The sequence below is a fragment of the Pongo pygmaeus genome, chromosome 16 (genome assembly GCF_028885625.2).
Source record: "Pongo pygmaeus isolate AG05252 chromosome 16, NHGRI_mPonPyg2-v2.0_pri, whole genome shotgun sequence".
In the NCBI taxonomy this organism is placed as follows: Eukaryota; Metazoa; Chordata; class Mammalia; order Primates; family Hominidae; genus Pongo; species Pongo pygmaeus.
In genome coordinates this window covers 844,028-862,549 of record NC_072389.2, presented here as the reverse complement: position 1 = coordinate 862,549, position 18,522 = coordinate 844,028, and the positions used below count along the sequence as shown (strand labels likewise).

Genomic DNA, 18,522 nt, shown 5'->3' with positions numbered 1-18,522 from the left:
GCAGTCTTGGCTTCCAATGACGTCACCAGCACAGGACGGCGGGAAGGGCTCTTTGCGCATGCGCCATCCCGCCCACGCCCGCCATCTTCCGCTAGAGAATTCCGGCTCCTGCCGCAATGGAGAGGGTGCTCTGGAAGCTCTGGGGTTGGAGTCTCTTCGTCCCTGCAGGTCGGTGGTAGGATGAAACAGGAGACAGCGGGCTTGGAGGCACCATAGGGAGGCGGGGCTGACGTGCCACAGTTGGTGGGAGCAGAGGCGTGGGCAAATCTCAGGGGGGCGGGGCCTGATGCGCAGGTGCGGCCCGCGGACCCAGGCTGGGGCTGAAAGGGCGGCACTGCTGGGAGGGCGGGCGTGGGATCCCGGTACTGAAGCCAGTTCCAGAGACGCCGGAGCGGGTGGGCGAAGCCGGTGGCGGGGGGACGGGGTCTGCAGGCCACCCGAGCCTGGGAGGTCTGCGGGGAGGCTGCGCTCCCGCACTGCATGAACCTTGTGCGGCGTTCCATGCACGCCCTTGTAAGGTCAGCATAGGGAAGTTCTAGGGAGATGCCCCTCATTCCCAGACGAGGAGTATGAAGCGCGTGCACACCGACCGTCCTACTACTTGGCGAGTGTATTAGTAGGGTTTCCCGGTGTCTTTTCAGCAAGTGAAGATTCTGCTTGTGTCCCCTTCCTACGCATCCCATCCCGGCTTTAGTTTATAGGAGTTTATACAAGATCTGGTTTCTAGGGAAGTTGGGGGTCCCAGATGATGGTCCTGTTTTCTTTGTAATAAAGTAGGTGTTACAAAGTTTGGAGGAGGGCGCCTTTTAGGAATCCCACCTAAAAGAACACCTCTTTGGACTAACCCTCTCACTGGTACTTCAAAGCAGAGGAAGTGTCACAGGTGAAGATTCCAGTTTGTATGACCTAAGCAGTTATTTTCCCACTCCCCGGAATGGCCCAGATTTGGTTGATAAGACCTTATCCAATAGCTCTCAAACACTGGGTGGTAGCGGAAGGTTTGGACCAACATTCAGAAGGAAGAGGGGAGTTTGGCTGCGAATGACAGGCAGGGGCCAAAGAGATGTTACTTATTGGAGAGGACTTAATAGTGTGGCCTTCGGTGGAAAAATATCCTGTTATACCTGAGAGGATCTGTCTCGAGTACTCTGTAAAGACACTTTCATTCCTTCAATCTTTTCTCATTGTTTCCAGTGGCTGAACTTTCTTAAAAGTAGCCTAGGCCAAGGCAGGAGGATCACCTGAGGTCAGGAGTTCGACACCAGCCTGGCCAACATATAGTGAAACCTTGTCTCTACTAAAAAATACAAAAATTAGCTGGGCGTGGTGGTGCACACCTGTATAGTCCCAGCTACTTGGGAAACGGAAGCAAGAGAATGACTTGTACTGGGGAGGCGGAGGTTGTAGTGAGCCGAGATTGTGCCACCCTAGTCTAGCCTGGGCAACAGAGAGAGACTCTGTTTCTCAAAAAAAAAAAAAAAAAAAAGGCCTGTCATGAAATTCAGCTTCCAGTGATATGCCGAAGCTCCCTCTATCCTGGTAGCTCTTCCTGGTAGTTCAGTAAGGGTTAGCCAAACTATTTCTACCTTATGAGAAACATGAAAAAAATCTGGCTTTGAGGAGCTGTGACTTGCCAGGGTCACATGATATACAGATGTTATGCATCCTGACTTTTTGGCTAGTGTTACTCATTTTGCCCCAATTAAGTCAAAAGTTTTTTTTTTTTTTTTTTTTTTTTAGATTTTTGCTGACACTGAAGTCAACTAAGAACAAACATTGCTTTAAAGTACTTCCTCAGCCCCTCCCTGCCTGCTCACCCCTCCCACTGGAAAAAATAATAATAAAGTACATTCCCTTGCCGGGTGTAGTATCTCACAGCTATAATCATAGCACTTTGGGAGGCCAGACAGGAGGATCGCTTGCGCCCAGGAGTTTGAGACTGGCCTTGGCCACATAGGGAGACCCTATGTGTTCACAAAAAAAAAAAAAAAAATTTAGCTGGTTGTGGTGGCATCCACTTGTGGCCCCAACTACTTGGGGGGCTGAGGTGGGAAGATCACTTGAGCCCAGGAGGGCGAAGTTACAGTGAGCTGTGGTTGTGCCACTGCACTCCAGCCTGGGTGACAGAATGAGACTCTGTCTCAAAACCAACCAACCAACCAATCAACCAAGCAGAAACATTTCCGTAACCATCTCTTTTCCTTTTTATCCCCAACTCTTTCTTTGAATTATGTGACCTCACGGACAAATAACACAAGTGTTTCCTGCTCAGTGTCAGTAATCTGTTCTTGGAAATTATAAATTCTGTAGGAAAACAATAGTATATTTTACATACTTAAAAAGGGAAGATTAGACAGTGTTTCACTTCTATTCCAACCAGTATCTTAAAATGTAAGTAAAATACAGTACAATGCTCACTTTGTAAGAGATCCTTTTTGTGTATTTTTTTAAAAGTCAACAGACATTTTTATGATGTAAAGAACCTTAAAACACAATTTACTAATATGCAAAGAGTTGCTTTTTATGATTTAGCACCAGCAGTCTCACTGATTTCCATCAAGTTGGCATTTATTGTGATTTGCAAAACTTCTACATGAGGTTGTGATGTTCTAGTGATTGTATTTGACAAGTAATTTCACATTATCTCCTTCACACGATTTTCTTAAAAACATTGAGTTCTGGTGGCTTAGGTGTATCAGTTACTGTTTTCTGTGTAAAGAACCAACGAAACTCAATGGCTTAAAAAGAAGTGACCACTTTATTTGATAGAAGTTCTGTTGATTCACATTTTGGCGTGTGTTCTCCTGGGCATTTCCTTTGCTAATATTGTCTGGATCACAAATGAGGCTTTAGTCATCTGGTGCCTTCACTCACATGTCTGGTGGTTCATGCTGACACTTGTCCAAGAAGGCAAGCACCAGTGGGCAAGTACTTTTCCAACATATATTTTCATCATATTTTCTATGTCCCATTGGCCAAAGCAAGTCAAATGCCAGAGCCCCATTCATTATGAGAACACACTCTATGAGGTCTTAGATACAGGGAGACTTGTCACTAGGAAACATTACTAAAACAGTATATCCCAAGAAATATACAATATGTACATCTTTCCCCCTATATAATTGTGGGCAAAAAATGTTGGGTTGCAAGATGCATTCTTTCAATGATGCTTAGGTATATAAAAAATGCATCCTTTCAATGATGCGTAGGTATATAAAAGATGCATCATTTCAGTGATGAGTAGGTATATAAAATGCATCCTTTCAGTGATGCTTAGGTATATAAAACATACATCCTTTCAATGATGCGTAGATATATAAAAGATGCATCCTTTCAATGATGCCTAGGTATATAAAAGATGCATCCTTTCAATGATGCATAGATATATAAAACATGAATCCTTTCAATGATGCGAAGGTATAAAAGCAAGATGTATTCTAGTGGAAACACCTATATGGAATCGTGTAGAATCTCCATATTAGTAGTGAAATAGATAATGCAGCTGAATTATATTTCTACAATATTAATTTCATTGAAGACTAAATGTATATTTCTTTAGTTTAAATTATTACATTGTTTCTTTGGATAAATTAATTGTCTCTTAATCAGTAGGTAATACATGTTTTCATTAATCCCAAAATAAATTGTATGTATCTCTACTAATTAACGTTCTTGTGGGTACATCTTCAGTGGGATATTTGTTGTCCCTTACTGAGGCATGAATGACTATTCTGTCACAGGGAGGTTTTGTTGTTGTTTTAGTCTTTTCCAGCTATTGTGTAGAGCGTTTTGGGCAAGAGAATCTAGGACCAAGACACATCGGTTCTCTGCTTAACCCACTCCATTCGACTGTTCTCCCAGCTATGCTTCCAGAGTGCTCTGTGCATTTCCACAATCAACAAACGATGAATAAATCTCTGGTGAGTCATTTGTTTATATATTCCTCACTTTGTTTTACATTGTATTTTTTGCCTTTATGGAGTCCACCCACGGATTAAAATGAAAAAATAGAAATAAGTAAAATTCAGGTTAAAGGAAATGCACATAAATAAAATAATGCTGGCATGTAGACATATGCAGGTTATAAGCCATGGAACTTGAGTACAAATGTGTCTCTGGTCTTTCTGATGCTGCAACAAAAAGGCAGTTACATTTGTTGCATGATTGGAATGGAACCTGTAAGGAGTGCATGCTGCATTCTTGTGGGACAGGAAGACTTGCTGTCACCAAAGTCTGGAACACTGACTGCATTGGTCACAGAGATGATGTAGTGAAAAGTTTTTTTACTACCAACCTGGAAATAAACACTTTTAGCATTTTGCAGTAGAAACAGTCACTTAGTGCTAAAGCATAACTCCCGTAATGAGGTTTTTCTGGAGTTGCTAAAACAGTGCGGTCCCAGACGGCTTTTGGAAGGCCCTACTTGATTCATGGCTAAAACTTAGAACATCTGGAGGATTGAGTTGACCACAGGTCCTTAACTAACCCCCCATACGTTTCTGTCAATTCATCTGTACATGAAGAATTTGTAGCAGATTGTTCACAATTGTATTTTCTGACAAATATTTCCACTGCTCACTTGCATTTTCATTCAGTGTAGTCTTAATTGGTTTATTCTAATGCTCACCATTAACCTAAATTATATGCAACCCCAATGGCTGTTCTGTAGTCTGCCTTACTTGAATCTTGTGCCGTACAGTAATCCCCCTTATCCACAGTTTTGCTTTCTGTGGTTTCAGTTCCCCGTAGTCAACTGCAGACAGAAAAGACAATAAGATATTTTGAATATCTTAAATATTTTGATATTTTGAATATGTTGAATACAGTAGAATAAGATATTTTGAGAGACCACATTCCTATAACTTTTAGTATAGTATGTTGTTATAATTGTTCCATTTTATTGTTGTTAATATCATGCTGTGCCTGATTTATAAATTAAACTGTCAAGGGTATGTATATATAAGAAAAAACATAGTGTATATAAGGTTTGGTACTATAAACAGTTTCAGGGATCTGCTAGGGGACCTGGAATGTATCCCCCATGGATAAGGGGGGATTCCTGCATTTCAAATTATTGTTCATTATCTTCTCCTGGAAATTCTTCTGTGTTAGTTTCTATCATGATCTCACTGATGCTGCTTGTCTTTTTTTCCTGAATTCTTCTCCTTCTCCTTTACATAGCTTATCCAATTGTTTCATCCAATTCCCCATCCATCCCACTGTGCAGTTCTTTTTTTGTTGTTGGTTGTTCGTTTTTTAACAGTTCTGCTCTCTGTGGTGTAGCAGTTGTGTTTCTCTCCAGCATGGACTTCTCCGGACTTTAGACCAGGGATCCCCAACCCCCAGGCCATGGACCGGTCCAGTCTGTGGCCTGTGAGGAACTGGGCTGCACGGCAGGAGATGAGTGGCAGGCAAGCAAGCATTACTGCCTGCACTCTGCCTCCTCTCAGATGAATGACAGCATTAAATTCTCATAGGAGCAGGAACCCTATTGTGAACTATGCATGTGAGGGATCTAGGTTGCCTGCTCCTTATGAGAATCTAATGCCTGATTAATAGCTTCATCCCAAAACCATCCCCCTCACACCCTGGTATATGGAAAAATTGTCTTTCACGAAACCTGGTGCCAAAAAGGTTGGGGATCACTGCTCTAGACCACAGGTTCAACTCTCCATTGAATGATTCTTTGTAGCTATCTGGAAGGCACCTCAAGCTTAACAAATCCAAAATAAAATTACATCCTTCTCTCTTCCTTTACACACGGTATTAGATTAGAGACTAATTAGCTTCTACCTCTCAATAAGAGGAATAGTGAGAATCTGTAGCAGTCTTTAATAAAACACAGTTTTCCCTCGGGCTACAAATTATTTACATTCCTTCCACATGCAAAATATACCTACCTGTAGAGATAAGTATTCACCCATGGAACCCTCACCACAAACAGTGCGATAAACAACCTTTGCCTCCACGAGTTTCTCCCCCTGCTCCCTGCCCCTTTTGGGATACAACCATTTGACATATGATATATTCTCTGTATAAGTCTGTTCTCCCATTGCTATAAAAAACTACCTGGGACTGGGTAATTTATAAAGAAAAGAGGTTTAATTGACTCACAGTTCCACAGGCTGTACAGGAAGCATGGCTGGGGAGGCCTCAGGAAACTTACAGTTATGGTGTAAGATGAAGGGGAAGCAGGCACGTCCTATGTGTCTGGAGCAGGAGGAAGTGGGTGGTGAAGGGGAAGGTGGTGTACATTTTTAACAACCAGACCTCATGAAAATTTACTAACACGAGAACAGCAAGGGGCAAGTCTGCCCCCTGATCCAGTCACCTCCCACCAGGCCCCTCCTCCAGCCAGCCTTGAGGCTTACAATTTGACATGAGATTTGGGCAAGTAAACAAATCGAAACAATACCATCCTCTTAACACATTTTTAAGTATGCAATTCCGTATTAACTATATGCTTTGATCTGTAGATTCGATATTTTGAACTTACTCATTGCATAACTAAAACTTATACCCTGTGACCAATACTTCCCCAGTTACCCTTCCCCATCAGCCCTTGGTAACCATGATTCAGCTCTAGGCTTTTGTAAGTTTAACTGTTTTACATTTTTATATACGTGGAGTTCCACAGGCTCTACAGGAAGCATGGCTTCATTTGTGCTGGAACAACAACATACTTCAGACTTGGAAATTAATAAAGAACAGAAATTTATTCTTAACAGTTCTGAAGGCTGGGAAGTCCAAGATCAAGGCACTGTCATCTGGTGCCTGGTGAGAGACTTCTTCCTGCATCCTTACATGGTGGAAGGCAAAAGAGTGGCAGAGAATGAATGCACTCCATGTCCATTCGAGAGGGAAGAGCCCTCACCTCATCACTCCCCTGAGGCCTCACCTTCTAATATTATCACCTTGGTGATTAGATTTCAACATAGGAATTTGAGGGGAATACATACATGTAGACTATTGCAGATGGGATTATGTAATACTTTGTTCCTGTTTGGCTTATGTCTTAGCACAATATCTTTCTGGTATGTGCATGTTTTTGCAGATGGCAAGGTTTTCTTCCTTTTTAAGGCTGAGTAATATTTCATTGCATGTATAGACCACATTTTCTTTATGCATTCATTATTATTGAGAGTTCTTATTACAAATGGGGAAGTGGTTTTTAATATTCATTTAATTTTTATTATTAAAAACGTTTTTAGATGGTTAGATTCTTTTTAAAAATAAATATACTTTATTAAGGCAGTTTTAATTTCACAGCAGAATTAAGAAGTACATAGATTTCCCATATACCCTGATCCACATATATATGTAGCCTTCACACTTTTCAACTCCTCCCCTCACCATAGTAGTACCTTTGTTAAAATGAGGAACCAACATTGAGACATCATAGTTGTCCAAAGGCCATAGTTTACATTAGGGTTTACTCTTGTGGTTTTACATGCTATGGGTTTGAGTAAATGTATAATGACATGTATCCAGCCTTATAGTACCTCACAGAACACTTTGTTCTAAAAGTCATCCCTGCTCTTCCTGTTTATTACGTATCATCCCCTTAACCCTGCAAACCATCTCCATCATTTTGCAGAATGTTACATAGTTGCAGTTGTATAGTAAGCAGCCTTTTCAGACTGCCTTCTTTTACTTAGTCATATGCATTTAAGTTTCCTCATCTTTTGAGGACAAGATAGCCCATTTCTTTTTAGTGCTGAATTATGTTCCATTGTGTGTACCATAGTTTATCCATTCACTTACTGAAGGGCATCTTGGTTGCTTCCAAATTCTAGTTATTTTGAATAAAGCTGCTATAAATCCCTGTTTACAGGTTTTTATGCTAGCATTTATTTTCACCTCCTTTGGGTAAATACCAAGGGGTACAGTTGCTGGATCATATGGTAAGAATATGTTTACTTTTGTAAGAACAACCAAATTGTCCTCCAACTGAGTGACTGTACCATTTTGCATTTCCACAATCTGAATGAGAGTTCTGGTTGCTGTGCATTCTCACTGTCAATTGTTGTCAGTGCTCCCAATTTTGGCCATTCTACTAGGTATGTAGCGGTATCTCATTATTTTAATATGTTATCTTAATGTTACACAAGATAATGCATTATTTTATATATTTATTTCCTATATGTTTCTCATCATTGGTGAGGTATCTGTTAGGTCTTTGGTCTATTTTATTAGGTGGTTTTCTTACTGTAGAGTTTTAAGAGTTTTTGGAATGTTTTGCATAACAGTCTCTATATCAGATGTGAGTTTTAAGAGTTTTTGGAATGTTTTGCATAACAGTCTCTTTATCAGATGTGAGTTTTAAGAGTTTTTGGAATGTTTTGCATAACAGTCTCTTTATCAGATGTGAGTTTTAAGAGTTTTTGGAATGTTTTGTGAAAGTCTCTTTATCAGATGTGAGTTTTAAGAGTTTTTGGAGTGTTTTGTGAAAGTCTCTTTATCAGATGTGAGTTTTAAGACTCTTTGGAGTGTTTTGCATAACAGTCTCTTTATCAGATGTGAATTTTAAGAGTCTTTGGAGTGTTTTGCATAACAGTCTCTTTATCAGATATTTTGTAGAACAGTCTCTTTATCAGATGTTTTGTGTAATGGTCTCTTTATCAGATGTTTTGTTTAAAAGTCTCTTTCTCAGATGTTTTGTAGAACAGTCTATTTCTCAGATGTTTTGTGTAACAGTCTCTTTATCAGATGTTTTGTGTAATGGTCTCTTTCTCAGATGTTTTGTGTAACGGTCTCTTTCTCAGATGTTTTGTGTAACGGTCTCTTTCTCAGATGTTTTGTGTAACGGTCTCTTTCTCAGATGTTTTGTGTAACGGTCTCTTTCTCAGATGTTTTGTGTAACGGTCTCTTTCTCAGATGTTTTGTGTAACAGTCTCTTTCTCAGATGTTTTGTGTAACAGTCTCTTTCTCAGATGTTTTGTAGAACAGTCTCTTTCTCAGAAGTTTTGTGTAACAGTCTCTTTATCAGATGTTTTGTGTAACGGTCTCTTTATCAGATGTTTTGTGTAACAGTCTCTTTATCAGATGTTTTGTACAACAGTCTCTTTCTCAGATGTTTTGTGTAAGTCTCTTTATCAGATGTTTGGTATTAACAGTCTCTCAGATGTTTTGTGTAACAGTCTCTCAGATGTTTTGTGTAACAGTCTCTTTCTCAGATGTTTTGTAGAACAGTCTCTTTCTCAGATGATTTGTGTAACAGTATCAGATGTTTTGTATAACAGTCTCTTTCTCAGATGTTTTGAGTAACAGTCTCTTTATCAGACGTTTTGTAGAACAGTCTCTTTCTCAGATGTTTTGTGTAACAGTCTATCCGATGTTTTGTAGAACATTCTCTTTCTCAGATGTGTCTTTTGCAGATATTTCCTCCAAATCTGTGGCTTTTCTTCTCATTTTTGTGACATTGGCTTTTGCAGAACAGAAGTTTTCAATTTTAATGAACTCTTGTTTATGAATCATTTTAAAATGGATCTTGACATTGTTATTATATCTAAAAAGTCATTTCCTCTCCCAGGATTGTCTAGGTTTTTTCCTTTGTTATTTTCTACAGTTTTATACTTTTGTATTTTACATTGAAGTCTATGATCCATTTTGAGTTAATTTTTGTGATGGCATAAGAGCTATGTCTAGATTCTGGTTTCTTGTTTTTTTAAATGTGGATTTCTAGCTGTCCCCATGCCATTTGTTGAAAACAGCAACTTTGCTTTATTGTATCAGTTTGGTGTATTTAGGTGGGTGTATTTCTGGGCTCTTTATCCTGTTCCGTTGTTATGTTTGCCTACTTTTGGGTAATACCACAGCATTTTGATTAATGGATAAGGCTTAAAGTTAGGTAGTGTTAGTTTTCCAACTTTGTGCTTCAGTAATTGACTATTCTTGGTCTTCTGCTTCTCCATGTGAACTTTAGAATCAGGTTTACTTTTATTTTATTTATTAAGGTTTTATAGTATTCCTCATATAGATCCTGTTACATTTGTTAAATTTATACATAAGTATTTCATCTTTTGGGTGCTAAATATAAGTAGTACTGTGTTTTCATAGCAAATTGCACTTGGTTGTTGCTGGTGCATTAGAAAGTCATTGACTTTCTCTTTTAACCTTGTATTCTGTAATCTTGCTTTTCAGTTCCAGGAGGGTTTTTTTTTTTTTCGGTTTGGTCTTTTTTCTTTTTTCTTTTTTTTTTTAATTTTTTAGATTTTCTGTATAGACAGTCCTGTCATCTGTGAACAAAGTTTTATTTATTCCTTCCCAAGCTGTATGCGTTTAATTGTGTTTTCTTGCCTAATTGCTTTAGCTAGTATTTTCAGTATGATATTGAAAGGGGTGATGAGAGAGTACATCCTTTTCTTCCTCCTGATATTGTGGAAAAGCTTTGAGTTTCTCATTATTAAGTATGATGTTCCCTGTAGTTTTCTGCAGATATTCCTTATTAATTTCAGGAAGTTCCCCTCTTAGCTTGATCATGTGATTTTTCCTTTTCAGTCTCTTGTAATGAATTACATTAATTGATTTGCAAATGTTGAACCAGCCTGGTATCTCCAGAATAAATCCCACTTGGCGATGGTGTATGATTCTTTCTATATATTGTTGGATTTGATGTGCTAGTGTTTTTGAGGATTTTTGTATATATTTTCATGGGAGATCATGGTCTGTGATTTTCTATTTTGAAATGTCATTGGAATAATGCTGGCCTCACATAATGAACTAGGAAGTATTTCAACAGCCTCTATCCTCTGAAATAGATTATGGGAAATGGGTATAATTTCTTCCTGAAATATTTGGTCAATTTACCAGTGAATATATCTGGGTCAGGTACTTTCTGTTTTGAAGGTTATTAAAATAATAGGTTATTCGGATTGTGTGTTTCTTCTTGGGTGAGTTTCAGTAAATTTTGTCTGTCAAGGAAGCAATCCATTTGAACTAGATGATCAGATGTGTGCACAGAATTGTTCATAGTATTTCCTTATTATCTGTTTAATGTCCACAGGATGTGTGGTGGTAACCCCTCTTTCATTTCTGATATTATTAGTTTCTGTCTTTTTTTTCTTAGCCTGGCTATAGGGTTTTTAATTTTATTGACCTTTTAAAAGAACCAGCTTTGTCGTTAATAATATTCTCTTGATTTTTCTGTTTTCAATTTCATTGATTTCTGCAATAATTTATTTTCTTCTTACTTTGAGTTTAATCTGCTCATTTTTTCCTTTATTTTATATCATTATTATTTTCTAACATATGCATTTGATGCTATAAATTTTCTTCTAAGCCATGCTTTTGCTGTATTCTACAAATTCTGATAAGTTGTGTTTTTATTTTCATTTTTAGTGAAAATACTTATTAGGCCAGGCGTGGCTCACACTTGTAATCTCAGCCAGGGAGGCTGAGATTTGGGAGGCCAAGGCAGGAGGATTACTTGAGGTCAGGAGTTTGAGACCAGCTTGAGCAGCTATAGCAAGATCCTGTCTCTACAAGAAAATTTTAAAAAGTTAGCAGGGAGACATGTCCCTGTATTTTCAGCCACCTGTGAGGCTGAGGTGAGAGGATTGCTTAAGCCCAGGAGTTCAAGCCTGCAGTGAGCTTTGATCATGCCACTGCACTCCAGCCGTGGTGACAGTGAGACCCTGTCTCTAAAAATATATATAAATAATAAAATAAAATATTAATTTCTCTTGAGATTTCTTCTTTGATCCATTCATTATTTAGAAGAGGTTCTTTTATTTTACTGTATTTAGAGATTTTCCACTTCTCTGTCTATTGCTAATTTTAAGTTTGATTTCATTGTGGTCTAAGAGTGCAAATGGCAAGATTTGTTATTTTAAATTGGTTAAAGGGTATTTTATGGTCCACAATGTGATATATCTTGGTGATTATTGAGCCTGAAAAGAATGTATATTTTACTGTGGTTGGATGAAGTCTATAAATAGAATTGTATTTGTAAGAATTAAAGAAAGAGGAGAGAAACATGAAAGGTGTCTTGCCAGTTAAGACAGATTTATTTTAGAGAAAACAAACCTGAGAGACGCCTTCTGGACAAGTGAGGTCAGAGGCACACTCTCTTACAGACTAAGAGTTTTTAAGGATTCAGGGTGGGAGAGTTGATTAAGCCTTGGACTGCTTCTGTGTCTGTGTTGCACTTATCTGGGAGGGAGAGTTGTGTGTCTGTCCCCATACATCTTTCTGCAGCTGCAGGCATGTCCCCTGAGTCTGCTTTTAGCTTTTCTATCTTAGTGCACCTGCAGGGAAAGGAATGTGCTTACTAAGGCCCACATTTTACTGGGCCTATTGTATGAGGGTGAAGTTTGGCAGTTAAACTTTACCCAAGAGACTTTCCCCCCACCTCTGTCTGGGCCCGAGCTGTCTTATCGGTGTTTTACTGTCTGCTCTTTCTGGCTGCTTGTAGTTAGAAGAGAAGTGATTTCCTTGAAATTCATGAGGCTAAGAAGGGAGCTGGAACTTAAAGTGGTAGTGATTGTCTGAGGTGATGGGTGCTCCTGCTCTGTCAGTATCCAGTTGATGTATATTGATATTGAATTCAACTATATTGTTACTAATTTCTGCCTGCTAGATCTGTTTCTGATGGAGGGTGCTGATGTCTCAAATTGTGACAGTGGATCCATCTATTTCTCCTTCTAATTCTGTTTTTGTCTCATGTCGTTTGACATTCTGTTGTCAGGTGCATGGACATTAAGGATCGTCATCTTTTTGGAGGGTTAACTGCTATGTCATGATGAAGTACCATTCTTTATCCATGATAACTTTCTTTCTTTGAAGTCTACTTTGTGTGAAATGTAGTTACTCTTTTTTATTTTGAGACTGAATTTCACTCTTGTTGCCCAGGCTGGAGTGCAATGGTGCAATCTCAGCTCACTGCAACCTCTGCCTCCTGGGTTCAAGCGATTCTCCTGCCTCACCCTCCCAAGTAGTTGGGATTACAGGTGCCTGTCACCATGTCCAGATAATTTTTGTACTTTTTTTTTTTTAATACAGATGGGGTTTCACCATGTTGGCCAGGCAGGTTTCGAACTCCTGACCTCAAGTGATCCACCCACCTCAGCCTCCCAAAGTGCTGGGATTACAGGCATGAGCCACCACACCTGGCCACTCCTGCTTTCTTTTGATTATTGTTAGCATTGTATATTTTTCTCTATTTACTTTTAATTAATGTGTGGTTTTATATTTAAAATTGGCTTCTTGTAGACAACATATAGTTGGGTCTTGTATTTTGATCCACTCTGACAATCTGTTTTAATTGGTGCATTTAGACCATTGACATTCAAAGTGATTATTGATATAGTTGAATTAATATCTGCCATATTTGTTATTGTTATTATTCCCATATTGTTTTGTCTTCCACTCTTTCTGCCTTTTGTGATGTTAACTGAGCATTTTATGATTCCATTTTCTCTTCTTTCTTAGCATGTATTTTCTTTATAGCTGTATATTTTTAAACTTTTTATACTAGTTGCCCTAGGGTTTCAATATGCACTTACAAGTCCAGTTTCAAATAATACTATACCACTTCACAAATAGTGTGACTGTCTTCTAACATAATTTTTCTCTTCCATCTTCCTGTCCCTTGTGTCGCTGTCATCATTCATTTCAACTATGTATAAGCACACATAATCATGCATGTGTATGTAATTGTATATATTTGTACACAATAATATGTAGATTGGTTAAGATACCCCCATTTATTGTTTCTTAACTGCTCTTCTTTTATGTAGATCCAGGTATATGACCTGTATCTTTTTCTTCTCTCTAAATCATTTTTAATAGTATGAAGATGATAATTTTAAAAATCGGTTTGATTGATACTTAGTGCATACAATATATTAGGCATGATTCTAAGCCATTGTACATACATATTTAATAGACATGATACATAAGAGTTTAAAATTAGGGACCCAGAGATTCATTAGTAGTGACAGATTGACATGTTTTAAATCCTATTTGGTAACTGTAAAACTATCATACAAATTTACTATTTAGGTTTACAATAAATGAACATACCATTGTTAGAAATTTTATTAGAAAGTTGGACCAACTGGGCTTGAAGATAAATGGGTAGCACAATTGAACAGTAAGCAGAGGATACACATTATTAGCAAATGACAGACAAAAATATTTTAGAAGAAAAAATACTAGGACTAAAAAATGCGACTGACTTTGTAACAGCAAAAATACAGCAGATCACATTTTGGGGCACTGTGATATACTAACAGAGGCTATCATTTAATGTGTAATGACAGTCCATTGTGCTCCTCATTACACCAAATAACTTTTTGAACTAATAAACTAATTAAGTAACATTTCAGGATATTGTATCAATGTACCAAAAGTACCACTTGCATTTCTGTACCCTAACAATATATCTGACAAAAATCCAGAAATAAATCCATTTAACAAATGTCAAAGTATTTAGGAATAAATATAACCAAGAAAGTGAAGGATCTGTACATCAAAAACTGTAAAATATTAATGAAAGCAATTATAGGAGACACAAATAAAACAAAAATATGTTGTGTTCCTGAAAAAGGTTTGTTTAAACATCCATACTGCCCAAAGTGATATACAGTTTCAAATCAGTCTCTATCAAAATTTCAACAGCATATTTCACAAAAATAGAAAAAAATTCTCGTTTAGAATCATGAAAGAGTAAAGCAATTTTGAGTAAAAAGGCAAAGCTGGAGGCGTTATACTTCCTGATTTTAAACTACCTACCAAAGCTGTAGTCATCAAAACAGAATGATACTAGCATAAAAACAGACACATAGACCAATGGAACAGAATAGAGAGGTCAGAAATATATCAGTCAACCCGGCCTGAGTGAACTAATTTTCAACAAATACATACAAATACACACAAGAAAACAAACCCTTCAGTAAATCTGGTTATCTACCTGCAAAAAATTGGACCCATATTTTACACCATACACAAAAGTAAATTGAAAATGAATTATGGCAAGATATTAAAACAACCTAAATGTCCATAGAAATATAAGTGAATATAGAAAATGTTATATAGTTGCACACTGTAGGTCATGTCTTCAATCCCAACACTTTGGGAGGCTGAGGCAGAAAGACTGCCTTAGGCCAGGAGTTCAAGACCAGCCTGGGTAACACAGTGAGACCTCATGTCTACAAAACAACAACCAAAATATTAGCTGGGATAGTGGTACACTTCTGTAGTCCTAGCTTCCCAGGAGGCTGAAGAGGGAGGATTTACTTGAGCCCATGAGGTTACAGTGGTCTACGATTTTGCCACTATACTCCATCCTGGGTGACAGAGTGAGATCCAGCAGCAGGATGGTCTGGGTGGCCCTTTTCTCTGGGGTGAGTTTGGTGCTGGGAGTGTCTCTACTTAAACGAAAGGATTACCATGTGTGTACTTGAGAGCAGCATGAGACCTATAAGGCAGACATCACTAAGTTTTGGAAAACACAGTAGGAATAGCTAGGTTCCAAACTTTTCCGTGTGTGAGCTCATTTTTCTAGATAACTTTGGCCTGGTTGATTGTGTGGTCTCAGTGTTTGTTATCAAAACAGGTATCTCCCAATAGTCCAACCATGGCAATCACTTGAATTTGTATCTTCCAAATCTTGCAGTAAAATTAGAGGTCAGGCTTCCAAATAATGATTTTGGAGGACAAAAACTTGTAGACCATAGCCAAAGTGGGCTGTAGTCCCATCAATAGGGCTTATTCTTTTCATGAGCTCTTCTTCCTTTTGAACTGTGAACTTCACAAGTGTTGCTCTTTTTTTTTCCTTCTATTTTAGGTGGGACATGATGGCTAGAGTGGGTTGGAGTTGGGTGTTTCCCTTCACCTAGGTCGTTGAAGCTGTCAATAGCACACCAGGCTAGGCTCTGGTTAAGTAGTTTCTCTGAAGGCAGGCCTGGCTCTGGTGAAGTAGTCTCTACCCAGGGCAGGCCTTGGCTCTGATGAATTAGTCTCTCCTGAGGGCAGGCCTGGGCTCTGGTGAAGTAGTCTCTCCTGAGGGCAGGCCTGGGCTCTGGTGAAGTAATCTCTCCCGAGGGCAGGCCTGAGCTCTGGTGAAGTAGTCTCTCCCCAGGGCAGGCCTGGGCTCTGGTAAAGTAGTCTCTCCCCAGGGCAGGCCTGGTAAGAAACAATGCAGTGCTCTTTCGTATTTCAGAATGATTTGCCTTTTCCGCTCCTGCCTGCACGTGGAAGCAGGAGGGCAGGTGGAAGCAGGAGGGGAGTTACCTCCAATATTTACTGTAGGAGCCTGTTTAAGCTCCTAGAGGTAAATTTCACAATACTGTGGAGTTACCCCTATGACTGGGTCCTCCCAGAGTTTTTAACTTTTGGAGTTGTTTACACTGAACCTCTCACAATTTGTCAGTTACAATTCAGAATTTCCTACTCCTGCACTGGTTCCCATGGTGGTTTTTGCTAGTGAATCTCTGTTCTTCTTTTTCCCTGTCTATATCTCCAATCCTGGGGCAGTGGATTGTCCTGTGTTCTCCCTCCCTTACAGATCCAAGAAGAGTTGCTAATTTTTCCGTTTCTTCTGCTTTTCGTTTGTTGTTAAGATGGAATGATGACTTTCAAGCTTCTTACATGCAGAAATGGAAACCTGGAATGTGGTTCTAAAAGTACCTTGTGTATGTCTATGTGCAAAATTGAATTTTTCTTTATAGAACTATGAATATGATTACATTAGTATACTTATTAACACTGAGCTTTATTTGTAGAATAGTCTTAGAAAGTTTCTCTTGGTCAGTGTTTCTGTAGATTCTGCATTTGTTACTTTTTTCTTTCAATCTCTTAAACTGTGATGACTACAAGTACCTTACAAATTCTGATACTTTCCACATATTTATCTTCTGCTTAGATATCTTTTCTGAACTCGAATTGTATACCCAGTTGCTAGTTGGACATCCCCACGTACGGTACCTCAGATGTTTCCAATGTGATCTAAGTCTGTGTCACTTCTGGTAATCATATTTTTAATTTTCTAAATTTGCAGTACCAGTACCTCACTAGACATGATTCTGCATCATCTGGAAGTGAAACTCCCCACTTTACCCTCTGCACAGCAAATTAGCACCAAATTCTTTTTATTTTCCCCTTTTCCTTTTTAAGGGTTACTTCCCTGTTCTGTATTCTTACTGCTCTGTGATAGGATGAATGTGATCATCTATCACTCTATTTTCTTCCCCTCTGAGTCTCCCCAAAGTCCTTACCCATTCTCCCTCTGGGTGACTGTTAAAATGCATATTTGGTTATGTAACATACTTGTTCTTACAGGTATGTATTACACACATTATACTCACAAATGAGTGTAAATTTTACACAGATTTACACATTATTTATACCAGGTGGTTAGGGAAATAGGAGTGTTCATCCTAGGGTGGACACAAGCAGTCATTGGGCATGAGGAAGGAAATGTTCAGATGCTTGTGTACATTATTTTAATTTATAAATAATTTAAAAATAAGGTTTGGAGTTAGGTCAGATATTTACATGCAGACTCACTCCATAATCAGTTCCTTCAGTGTTGTGTTCTCTCTCATCACAGCCCAGTGTCATTCACCTAGACAGGGTGCTGGGTGCAGTTCCGTTAATGTGGTATGTGTTCTTCCTGTCCTTACGACTAGGCTCCGGTGTTGCCTCATAGTCATGAGAACACACGGTTCACATGGAAGTACTAAGCATCTTTGGTTTTTCAATGAAGTGCAACCTTCTAATACAATATAGAACTATATTTTCTCTTTTCTTACTGCAGTCAACATTAAACTTATGTCTCTACTAGTTCATCTATCATATTGTTCCAGGTATGTATTTATAATTTTTTTCATCATACCAGATTACAGCAGAATTTTATTCCTACTTTTATCTTTCACAATAAGGATGATTCTACATCTACAAGGTAAACTCTGTAATCTATTTTATTAACAAAACATTATAGTGGCAGGATACTTCTACTGTGCTTGTTCTTTCTCCATATAGAGTACAGAGAAGCTACAGTTTATGTAAGATACACATAAGAGACATGCAGCTACAGAAGAATGAACTCTGACATTCCTATTCTTGTGACCCTGGGCTGATGACTTGAGGAGAAATGTGCTATTACAGGGGTTGGGGTCCTTTGAGGAGGTAGCCATGCACTTCACCTGGGAGGAGAGACAGGACCTGGATGATGCTCAGAGGACCCTGTACAGGGACATGATGCTGGAGACCTACAGCAGCCTGGTATCACTGAGTGAGTGAAGCTTCCCAGTAACCCCCAGAAGCAACACTTACTTCCACGTTGGTAAATATAGGAAGCATTTATAAGGTTTCTTTTTTTTTATTGAGATGGAGTCTCACTCCATCGCCCAGGCTGGAGTGCAGTGGCACGATCTCAGCTCACTGCAAGCTCCGCCTCCTGGGTTCATGCCGTTCTCCTGCCTCAGCCTCCAGAGTAGCTGGGACTACAGTTGTCCACCACCACACCCAGCTAATTTTTTGTATTTTTAGTAGAGACGGGGTTTGACTGTGTTAGCC

General features: G+C 38.8%; 1 protein-coding gene across 5 annotated transcripts in view; it reads left to right on the top strand.

The window, feature by feature from the left end:
- The first annotated feature begins 16 nt into the window (after positions 1–16).
- Positions 17–18,522, top strand: part of LOC129026155 (zinc finger protein 717-like) — a 37,373-nt gene continuing 18,867 nt past the window's right edge. For 2 of the 5 annotated variants that reach the window (XR_010123853.1, XR_010123855.1), the window contains exons 1-2: positions 57–168; positions 3,763–3,920. The gene's annotated coding sequence lies outside the window, so the exon portion shown is untranslated. Of the gene's footprint in view, positions 169–1,740; positions 1,846–3,762; positions 3,921–18,522 lie in introns of all 5 variants that reach the window. The other 3 variants (XR_010123856.1, XR_010123852.1, XR_010123857.1) reach the window with 3 other exon arrangements.